General features: G+C 40.6%; 1 pseudogene across 1 annotated transcript; it reads right to left on the reverse strand.

The window, feature by feature from the left end:
- Positions 1-5429: 5429 nt before the first annotated feature.
- Positions 5430-7285, reverse strand: LOC149384584 (phospholipase A1-IIgamma-like; annotated as a pseudogene). Its single transcript, XR_016301451.1, has 3 exons — positions 6918-7285; positions 6174-6330; positions 5430-6085 (listed from the first exon to the last, which is right to left on the reverse strand). The product of XR_016301451.1 is annotated as a phospholipase A1-IIgamma-like (transcript).
- Positions 7286-12465: the final 5180 nt, after the last annotated feature.

A 12465-nucleotide genomic window follows, 5' to 3' on the forward strand; every position in this document is an offset into this window, starting at 1 on the left:
AACGATCGCTCCGACGCGCCTCTTTTGAGATGATTCCACCATATAACCATATTAATGCGGAAAAATAATTAATTACGCTGATCATAAGCTAATTAAATTATGGTTATAATTAACAAGATCTAGTTATGTTTAATTAATTTAATTCACGAGAGCATATTTATCAAGCAACCGATTTGGACGAAAAACGAATACTTACAGTTTTTGGCTCACGAACTGAAAGCTTTCACAATCCGTCTTCGTCTTGAACGTCTTGATGAAGGACTCGAGGATGACACCTTAGTCTTCTGAAACGTAATCTCTGAGGCGAATAAGAAAGATGAGTGGGCACAGTCTTTATCTCACTAGATCACGAAACTAGGTGTTTCGAGATCTTTCTCTTATTTTACTAAGAATGGAAACAAATTTCCGAGGGGGAGAAGCAGCAAATTTCGCATGGCCAAGAGGGAGGGCCACGAAATTTCTAGGTCAAAATCCTTAATTTTTGCCTTCTCATGAACCCCTATTTATAGTAGTAAAAAGGAGATATTCATGGAATCTTCCAGAATATTTTATTTCCTTTTATTGTGTTCACACTAATGGATTTAATCTAGGCCCTTGGATCTCAACAAGTGAATCCTACTTTTTCTCTCATCCATCAGATCAATATCTATGAGATATTATTCTTTTATTTAAATATAGAATAATTTATTTAGTGAGATGATAAAGAAGAATATATTATTCTCCTAAATTTTCTCCTAAATATTCTCCTAAATACTCTCCTTTAAATAAGGAGAAAATATAGGAAAATATCTTATATTATTCTCTCTCCTTTATTTAAACAACTAAAGAGGAAATATTGGTAAATACCAATTATGAAAATTTCGAACTTGATGGCACACGGCCAAGGGGATTTGCGCAAATTCCTAGTGCCAAAAACCCTAATTCGAATTTTTCATGTGTGCAAGGCCCAATTGCTTAAAAACCAATTAATCATTTATTTACTTGGTCCAACAATAAACAAATAATTAATAATTGTTTATTTACTTGATCAAACAATAAATAAACAACTCTACCATAAATATTTATTTAATTCTGCGAATACCCGTTTTCCAGAATTAATGCTGTCAATCACAATTAAAGCAAGTGAGATTTAATAATGATAAACATTATTATACGAAAGTTCTTATCCGCCTTTATCAGAGCCGAATCGGGGACTATGGACCTAGTAATAGAAGCTTAACAAATCCGATGAAAAAGACGAAATAGTCATTTCTCTTTTGTCCATCGATTCGTCTAATCTTGGTCAAATACTCCACCTTGTAAGCCAAGACTGAACTCTCCTTTATACTAGAATTATATTTACTCATCGTGACGAGTGTCCACTGATATAGTCAGTTCGTGATCAAGATCCTCCAGGTTCAACCCGTATCAAGAGAAGTCAATTTTTCCGTTATACTTCTCTTGATACATATCAGCCCTAAGCATTGTTGCTTCCCCAGCGAAAGATTCTTTCGAACGTTACTTACTTCGAAAGTGCTAGCAATCTATCGGTTCTGGAATCAACCCTTAGGTGAGTGAACATTAACCTTCTTTCAGGAAGGCTGGATTCCGTATCTGTAAATCACTTCCCACTCGAATCATGCTCTGAGAAAACTCCCAAGACATAAGCTGTGATTAGCATGAATAGCCTTTTAGCTAATGAGTCAAAGATCCCAGTAACATAACCCAGTGTCCATGATCACTTCAGGATTTAGATCAAGTCTCACTGTGACCATCATAGTGGCCTCGGTTAGTGTGTCGTAACGGTCCTTAAACGACACATCTACACCAAGACTTGTCCAGGTCGTACACTTACCACAAGTGTAGAATGCTCCCACTTTAGTGATCAGCCTTCACCCATGTGTTCCACATATATGACTTTAGATATAGCTTTACAGGCGTATATCAGTCATCGACCATGTTTTAGCACACCGCTCGAACTCAGGTGCCCAGCACGTGACTCAGTTAGATACGGAGGCTATGGAAGATAGTTGTTATTGATTCTAATTGTTTAGAACTCAACCCACTAATCATATAATGCTAATAAAGTAATCTTATTATCGAATTTAGTAATCATTTATTCATTATCTTCAAGTGGGCAATATTCCTAACATCCGATGCGCGCCCGATCCACCGACAAGTGGTATCAGAGCGATTGTTCGTGTCTGATACCCACTTGATTCCCCAACAACTAGCCCTCGAGTCGACCTTACGCGAAACTCCTCGAGTCGAGTCTATACCTCGAGTTATGTCCCAAACCCACGAATCGACTTGAAAGTCCTCGTATCAGACATGCACGACTTCTTGACTCACAAATAACCGATAGACTCACAAGTCTCGATGACAAATCTACGTGCTCTCCGGCAAGCAGCAGAAAAATCGTCCCTAACGACGTGCTTAAGTCACCCCTGACGGCGCACCAAAATTCGCTCTACGACGCTCTCGTGAGAGAAAGAATGGGCCAATTGAGTCCCCAAACGTGACACGCACGCCGTGGCGTCACGCTCACAAGGGCACAAGACTCGACCCAAGAGACTCAACCCGAAAACGCGACCAGTGCACTAAGGTGCCACACTCGCCGGTGGATCAAGTCTACACCTAACCCCGCCTATCACATGACACGTGCACCCAAGGGTGCCACGCTCATAAGGTGGTGTGGTCACGCTCGCCGCCCTACTCGTGCGCCAATAGGCAGCGAGTCACATATGGATTTCAAAGGCTTGCGCCCGCCGGACGAAACTGGTCTAGCCAGCGTCAACGGAAAACCCGGTCACGCTATGTGGCACCGAGGCCCCTCGAGGGCCAAGCCGTGCAAATCGATTACGCCTTCATTGGTAAGTCGAGAAAATAAGCCGCGCACCACCAACAAAGCCGTGCAAATCGATTACGCCTTCATTGGTAAGTCGAGAAAATAAGCCGCGCACCACCAACAAAGCCGTGCAAATCGATTACGTCTTTATTGGTAAGTCGAGAAAATAATCCACGCACCGCCAACCCGTGCGAATCGATTACGCCTTCATTGGTAAGTCAAGAAAATAAGCCACGCACCGACAAGACGTGCAAATTGATTACGCCTTCGTCGGCAAATCGAGAAAATAAGACGCGCATCAGCAAAACCGTGCGAATCGATTACGATAGTATATCGAGAACATAAGATACGTAAAACGAAAGACAACCAAAGTTGTCCCTCGCGACGCACAAAAGTCGTCTCTCGTGACACAAAATAAGGCTATCCCTCGCGATGCATTAAAAGTCTTTCTACGGTGTGCTCACAAACTCGAGAGCGTTCATCCCAGGTCCACACGTCAGAGCAAGTACTGAGTTTCCACTCGACCCACGCTCGATCGAAAACTCGGGGGCTAATGTTGTTGGCCCGTCTCGGACCGACGAGGACAAAAGCGTCTTTTCAACCCACACGACCCGTGCAAGGCTTCAGACAGCCACCGGACGGCAAAACCTTGACTCGGCCATTGGCCGGCCTAAACCTTCAGCCGGCCAATGGCCGACCCAAGTTCAGCCGGCCATTGGCCGACCCGAACCTTCAATCGGCCAATGGCCGACCCAAGTTCACCCGGCCATTGGCCGGCCCAGACCTTCAGCCGGCCAATGGCCGACCCAAAAACTCACTCGGCCAAGGGGTTGCCCAAAACACCCCTTGGTCGCATATAAATACAGAGGTCCGTCCTCTCCCAAAGGTAATCCATTTTTGAGCCTTGAAACGCTGTCGAACCTTCGAGTCACTCGTTTCACTCATCTTTGGCCTCTCACCCTCTAAAACCTCTATACTCCACCTCAATCTCACTAATGTTGAGCGTCGGAGAGGTAAACAGAGGCACCCCCTCTGTTTTCCCTTCCTAGTTCACGGTTCTCTTATCTTTTTCAGGTATGCCGACGAACTCAAGGACCATTGACAGCTAAGGGGAGACTCGAGATATCGAGTCCGACACGCTCAAGCCAAAGCGAGACCACTTGGTTCGGCCTTGGGTCTAACCGCTTGAGGCTTCTAAATCGTTGTCCGAAAATGAGCGACAATAGTAGTTATGATAATCTACGTAAGTTTATCTCTCTCTTTCTCTCTCTCTCTCTCTCTCTCTCTCTCTTCATTTTTATTTCTTAAAAGTTCAAGGGTTAGAAATATTCATTAAATGCATTTTATATACAAAATGAAGTTGTATGTGAACTTAAGAAGTATGATTTTGAGATTTTTTTTTCGCATATGAAATTTTCCTTTGAAGATTTATTGACATGATTATCAATAAATTTTCAAAAAAATCTGGAATTTATTTGAAGATTTATTGACAAACATGTCAACAAATTTTCAAAGCATCTAAAAATCTTTTTGAAGATTTATTGACAGCTTGTTAATTAATTTTAAGATGTTAATAAATCTTCAAGGAAATCTAAAAGTTTCCTTGAAGATTTGTCAATAACTTTATGGATGGAAATAGATCTTTAGAGAATATGTGTCTTATAGAAAAAATTGGGTTATTAATTTTTTATTTCAAGGAACTTAAATGAAATAAGAAAAGATGAGAAGAAAAGAAAATGGTTAAATATGTAATTACATAAAATAGGTAATTATATTGTTGAGTTAAAATATAAATAATTAATTTTGGTAAAAAAAAAAAAAAACTATTGAAATTGTCGTAGTTCTGGTTATATTGAAGATAAAACTAAAGAAAACAAAATAATGTATATCCTCAAAACTAATCAAGACAGACATATATATCCCAAAAACCAAAATCTGGGACCGACCTATGCAATAAACATGTGATTATTGGGCTTGTAAACTCAAAGCCCAAACAATGGAATGGCACGTTTGAGTGCACAGGTTGCAAGTGGTTAATAGGGGCAAGGGCAAAGAGGATCGAGGTGGTCATCGGTTACAATATACTCACTCAAATATAGTCAATGTGTCGTAAATATTAGATAAATAGTCACGTCTATATAGTTATACATGTAAATTGATATAAATACTTTATTATTTTATTTCAATGAAAAGACAAATCAGGAATAACATGTTATCTTTATATAGTAATCTCAAATGTTTTAATTGGTTAATTACCTAATTTTTTTTAGTTTCCACGAGGGAGATAAACGTCACCGCAATGAGATATAAAAAAAATGAATAAAAAAAATTAGTTTCCGCAACTATAAATAACTGTTGTGGAAACTATTTTCCACTACGATGTAAGATTTTTCGTCAATGAAATCTTACTGCAACTTCGGATTCTACAATGAAAAAAGTCGTGGCATCTAGGTTTTCTACTAGTGCTTTTAGAATGGAAGGGGGTTGGGGGTTGTCAAGAACGACCAAAGTCTCTTAACGAATTTCAATTCCTGAAGGCATATGCGCATAGATGTTGTAATCAAACCTTTTTCTATTTGCTAATATACATTATAGTTGCAGTATATTGTAATTGATAGTCACTGTAAGAAATCTATTAGGACATCAATCGATGAATGGAACTTGATTTTATATAGTGAGATAGTCATCTTCATAACGGTGACACGGAAACAATTACACATTGATTTTAACGCTCGCTCGTACGAACTGATTCAAGCAGTCAAATGTAAATGACTTTGCAGTTCTCTTAAGTAGAGCCAATTGATATGTGTAAATAAATAGAGTTAATTATATTTAGATAAAGTGTAATCAACGGTCGTCCTGATGATCCATCAACTTCCAAGAGCCATCCTCTTGTTGAACCATGCCCTTGTTCTTCTCACACCACCACGACACGGGCACCATGAACTCGTCCTTCAACTCGTCCATGCTCTTGTTGACCAAAGCCGAGGCCCTTGATCCCCCGCTATGCCATGGAGATATGCCTCCAAGTTGTGCCATGTCGACACATTCCCTGGGCTCTTTAGGAAATTTGACGTTCGGGTATCGATGGAAAGCTCTTCCCCGACGTCCGAGTACCCTATGAAGGGGTAGTTTGTTACAATCGAGGGCATTTCTCACATGCAAGGCTCGGAGGTCTTGGTGAGACGAGAATAGCCTCTTGAACTCCGAGTCCCCGACCTTAGGACTTGCAAACGCGAAAGCCGTAACCAGGCAGGCCTTGAATATTTGCATTCACGAAACTCATAATTATCAATAAAGATTGAAAATTAGTAGCAATAATGATGGATGTAATAATTATGAATACCTTTTTGGGGTTGCCTTTAGGCTTTTTTAGGCCATTGAGAGACGATGTCCGTCGCATTCAATGTCGCTAGCGCGGCTCCCAACCTGTGGCAGGTGGTGGTTATGCTGATCTCCTCGTCCTTGTATAGCTCCACAAGTCTTGATATCTCACTCAAAACCTAGAATAATTAATTGAAATTATATAAGAAATCATTAATGTTTCGTGAATAAAATTTGTATTTTCTGGTATTAATTTTAGGATAACTGATCAGTCGCTATTATTCTTAGCTTTAGATACAAAAACGGTAGTTTTGTTGCTGATGAGCCGTCCCCCATGTATACGCAAATTTCATAATACCAAAAGTGTGAGGTCCTTTACAATTTTGGATGAACATATCAAGTTAATTCAAGTAGTCCCCCAACCATGCAGTAGTTAAGAGATTTTTCTTTTTCTTTTTTGAACCTGAATTTTTTTTTTAATATAAACAAGAGAGTCGCTAAGACGCAATTCCGCATCCCGTGTGACATCCCAAAGGCCACAATAATACCTCATTTTATTTCCTGACTAAAGCAGGGAATAAAATAGCGACGGGTCAATTATTATCCTAACTCACTTATTTGAAGCCTTAACCAAAGTTTCCTATAATACACACACAGATAACCCAATTTAAAAGGTTATGAAATAAGGAATAAAAAAAATGCTACTTTCTTGTTATTCATAAAATAAATAAATAAATCATTTGTAATTTATATTGGTAATTATTACCTGGGCTCTAGCACTAGTTTTGTTAAAGCGCGAGTTTGGATGTTGGGAAGTATAAATGGAGTAGCAGCCTTGATGGAGCATGGGATCTCCTGCGAGGATGGGGGAAGCCGAGACGAGAAGAAAGTGGAAGTCCCTGTGGCCCGCCCGAAGAACACGCCAACTTCGAGGCCTTCTCTGTGTTGAAGGCGTCATACGTACCGACGCAGATCCACCAGTGCAAACCCTCTCCTTGTTTTTCTCAACGCCAAACCAGTTTCTGAGACAACCCTTCCTTTTCTTATATACGCATATGGACTTCTTCAAATGCATTCATTTATATTCAGATTCACCTATTTTTTACCTTCTTCTTTTCTCACCTACTATGTGCCTCTGCCTACAAATCTACTCGTATATATACTTGGAACTTCCCATGAAATATCAAATCATTCTTTTATCATCGTATAATGCTTTTTATTTCTCAATTCTATGTATACACGTTTCCCTCTTTTTATTATTTTTTTTTTTTTGTGTGTGTGCGTATATATAACGCAGAGTATTATTGGAAGTGAATTTAGAAGATGGCCTAATTTTTTACGACGATAACACCAATTGAGGAACTTTCTACAGAGTACTGTCTTTCTTTTTGTCACGGGCCGACTTTTTTCTGCGGAATACTACACCCGTGCGGCGTCAAGACTCCCCTAGTCGAGGCCAGCCTACCTTTCCTCGGTCTTCTTCATGAAAACCCTCGCGCACTTTGTGCTCACGGACACGGATATCCTGACGGGAACTACGTCCGAAGAGTCTCGCTCATAGCGACTAGAACTGCATCCTAGTGCCGAGGCTTGCCCGAGCAATGCCTCGCTAACACTCGCCTCGTTACTAGGTTCCCTCGCGTCACCTCGGCCAATCCCGCATCAGCGCTCTCCCGCGTGACTCTCCACTCGGTTGCGTGTGCGATGCCTTAGCCAAGATCAAGTCATCATCCGTTCCCTTCACGATGGGCTATCGTATGCCTCTCCCGAGTAGGCGTACATGGGACTTAGGGCGGCACCCGCACCCAAAGTCCTTTACTCCGACATCCCGTCTCACAACTCATGCGAGTGGATGTCCGAAGGAGCAACTTGACTCACAGCCTAGCCCTTATCCTTTTGATACCCACATGTCTCGCTCTTGCCATGCGTTTCAGGCTGCAAGTCCCGCGAATAGAGTCGGACCTCGGACTCCTCGCGTTAGGGACATTCCTACCGTCTGTGGCACGGGAATGTCCATTCGATGATTAATCCGACTCCCCTGGGGTCGACACTGAAAACCTGGGAATCTCTATGGAATAACCACCGTGTGGGATAGAGGGCGCGCAGTACTGCCTCCATGGCAATACTGGTCCGAGCCTATCCCAACTCGAACGACACACTAGTCCACTTCGACTATGTATGCCCGCCCCGCGTGCCTACTTCTTCGGCACACGGGAAGCTCACTTCAGTCACTGAGACTGTCGGGTGGTGGAGAGCTTTACACCAAGGTACCCCGAATAGAGACCGTCAACATCCTGCCGTCCAACTTGTCATGACTCCCGTGAGTGACCGGGTCATTGCCTCCGACTCCCATCCGAGATCCCCTTAGACTTCCTAAGGAGATTTCCATCCGTGCGGGACGTTTGCCCATGCTTGGCACACGTATCCCGCCCGTCTCGGGCCCCCAGCGGCCTCCCGACCGGTCGGCTCCCGGACGACCGTGACACTTTTAACTTACAGTTTTTAACACTTTACAAGAGACATACGACTATACACTATACGAGATACGACAAATGATTTAAAATGGCGACTAAACGAAATATATAAAAAAAATAGCACAGTTATGTAACAAAAATTTTGGATTAATTTTGATAAAAAAAAAAATTTATGCTTTCAAGAAACGCCATATAATCAAATTTGTAGTGAGGTTTATATGATTTGAAACAATTGAAGTATCGCCCTGCACTACTATAAATTGGGGATTCCACAACGGTACAAAACCGTCGTGGAAAGCTTCCACAACGGTTCTGTACCGTTGTGGAAATCCTCCGCTGTGAAATATTTTCACAATGATACTCGTCCCGTTGTGGAAATGTTCATGATTTCACAACGGGACAGTCCCGTTGTGAAAAAATTTAACAGATTTAAACACCTCGCCGCGACAACGTGTATAGTTCGCCGCGGCGAAATTGTTCCTGAGAGTTATTTTTACAGTTTTCTAATTAAAAAACCTGAAATGAAATTATATATCCAAAACATATCCATTACATAAAAACAAATATCTATATCATCCAAAATCAAACTAATATTCAAATTCTATAAAAGTTTGTACGTAAAATACCCACTCTTCTCGAACGTTTTCTAAGTTATCCGGTGTATATAACTTCTTCAATTGTACATAAAGTTTGATTGACGTTACTTCGGGCTCCATGGTTGTCAAGCTTGAAATCCGAAAAAATCCTTATACACACAACAAAAAAACATTAGAAAACAAATATTCGTTTAAATGAAATACTTCAAATAACATGTAATTAATTTACCTTTTTATCCACTTCCTTAAATCGAATGGGATTTTATTTTTCAACGGGTCGAAGAACATCGCTTGATCTTTCCAAAGAGCGAAGACAACAAGCATCCAATGATCATTTAAATTGTACGGTATAAAATCCAAATTATCCTTTCATTCCAAATCCTTTCTTTTAGTTGTTTATGCTCTTTTAGTCTTCAATCGAGCATCGTAATCGGAACATGTTCTCTAGCTAACACGCCAAAATAACTCGACAACTCATCACCCTCCTTATTCATTGGTTGATTTTTTTCATCAAATACTACGTTTATTTTCCTACCAATAGTTTTACACTTATTAATCTTGGGCATACGAGTATTTCTTCTTTTCCCGAGACCATCGATATTGGTGGATCTTCGTTTACCGCTAATGGTACTAGTGGATGTAGTTGACATAATCTATGAAGAAAAAAAAACAAAATTAAACATAATCTCAATTCAAACCAATTCCAATACAAACTCAAACCGAAATTCAATTTCAATTCAAACTAATTCCGACACAAACATAAACCGAAATTCAATTTCAATTCAAAACAATTCCAGCACAAACTCAAACCGAAGTTCAATCAAATATTCTAACTCAATTCCAACTCAAACTCAAGGTAATCAAAATATTCTAACTCAAATCCAACATAAACTCAAACCAAAATTCAATTCCACACTCATTTTCTACATAAATATCAAATTCAATATTCAATTTCTATATAAATTAGACACAAATAAACAATTCTAACCTAATTTCAACATAAAAATACAAATTAAATAAAAAATACTTACCCGGAGTGAAGACGATGAGCATGGGGCGTGGTGAGTCAATGAAGTTGTCGGAGATGTGGGCTGTGGTCGGAGGCAAGGTTTGTGGGTTTGTGTGGGGGTGGGTCGGATTGTTTGGTGGGTTTGTGAAGAGTGGGTTTGGTGAGTTTGGAAGAAGGAGAGGCGGAGAAGAAGAAGGAGGGTGGGGAAGAAGAAGGGGGTGGAGAAAGAAATGGAGGGCGGGGGAGAAGAAAAGGGCAGAGAAGAAAAAAGAGGGCGGTGAAGAAGAAGAAGGGTGGAGAAGAAGGAGATGGTGGCAGGGAAGAAGAAGGGCGGGGAAGAAAAGAAGGTGAGAAGAAGAGAAGGGCGGAGGAAGAAGAGAGAAGGGCAAAGAAGAAGAAGAGATAAGAGAGAGTGAGAGCGGCGACGACGGCGGAGGAAGAAGGAGAGGCGGCGAGTGGGCGTAGGTTGGGGAGAGAGAGAGAGAGAGAGAGAGAGAGAGAGGGAGAGAGAAAGAAGAAGAAGAAGAAGAAGAGAATGAAATTTTTGAAAAAAAAATCGAGAGAGAAGTTTTTAAATTCCAGTCTGCGACATTTCACCGCGGCCAATATATACGTGGCCGCGGTGAAATATTTCCACAACGAGTTATTGTACCGTTGTGGAAACATTTCACCGCGGCCAAGGCTTAAGCTCGCCGCGGAAAAATGTTTGGTTTTACAGTTCTCCCACAACGGTACACTGTACCGTTGTGGGAGAGTTTGGCCGTGGCGAGTTTATGCCTTGGCCGCGGCGAGATTCAACAACGGGTCACCATCCCGTTGTTTAAACCTTAAATTTTGTTTGAATTTCACAACGGGTCAATAGTCCCATTGTGGAATCATCAAGATTCCATAACGGGATAGTTGTCCTGTTGTGAAAACATCAAGATTCTACAACAGGACTCTTGTCCCGTTGTGGAAACATCATGATTCCACAACGGGACAACATTCCGTTGTGGAATATCCGTTGTAGAATCTAACATTTGTAGTAGTGCTGACAGAATACGTGCATAGCAAGGCACTGCTTATAAGCTCTACCGACGTGCACTAAGGTCTAGCCTATCTAGTTTAGATCACCAATCATACAATGTCATGTGTCACAGGTTGTTAGAAATTAGTTACACTTAACTGAGCAACTGGTATACATTCTGTAATCTCCAGATCTACATTCAATGAGAAAATTCTTACTCTCTGATCACACACTCGCTATCACTCAAGCTGAATCAAGACAATTTTCGGCTATGGAGTCATCAAGTTCTTGCGGCCATTAAAGGTCACAAACTCCTTCATTTCATCAAGAGTTCTTCGAATGAAGCCTCTTCAATTCATGTATGATTATGATAAGATACATGGAGTTGTGAACGCTGAGTATCTAAATCATGAACATCAAGATCAATTGATGCTCTCGTGGCTTCTTTCATCAATGTCAGAGAATCTTCTTACACGGATGATTGGCTGCAATGAATCACATATAGTTTGGTCCAAATTGGAGCAATACTTTACTGTAATAACAAAGGCGTGCATCAAGCAACTTCACGGAGATCTTGCTGCAACAAAGAAAAGATTTGTCTATGAATTACTATATTCTTCAGATCAAAACCACGATTGATCTTCTTGCCTCAGTTGGTGAAGAAATCAAAGAAGACGGTCATGTTAATGCTATCTTTGAAGGTTTAAGACTTGATTACGATTCGTTTGTGACATCAATGGAGACGAGAAATGAAATGTACAATGTTGCTGAAGTGGAATCCTTGTTGCTTAGTCAAGAGCAACATATAGCCAAACATCACAACGAACTCGATTCAACCACTCAACAAATGGCGAATCTTGCCTCCACTGGCAGCTCTCCACATAACTTTTGAGGAGTCAGTTGTGAACTCGATTCAACCAACTCTCTATGCCTCATAACCAGACATCATAGATTCTCCTAACAATCGTATTGAGATCAATAGCCCTTTGATCATTAGATTGCGAATATATAGTTTTAAGCAAACCATGAAGAGTTTGTTCATGCAAATCTACATTTGTCTCTTCATATGTTGTTAGGTTTGTTTAAGGACTAAAGACTATAGATTATCATAAAGCTTCAAACAGACAAAGAAGAATGAATGAACGTTTCAACTTTTATTAATGATTCAGCAGTTACAAGCAAGAGTCTTCGTAAGACTTTATTACATCAAATGTACATAAGTAAAGACT

Source organism: Urtica dioica, chromosome 9 (genome assembly GCF_054948205.1).
Source record: "Urtica dioica subsp. dioica isolate 48M chromosome 9, U.dioica_male_clone48M_v1_H2, whole genome shotgun sequence".
Taxonomy (NCBI): Eukaryota; Viridiplantae; Streptophyta; class Magnoliopsida; order Rosales; family Urticaceae; genus Urtica; species Urtica dioica.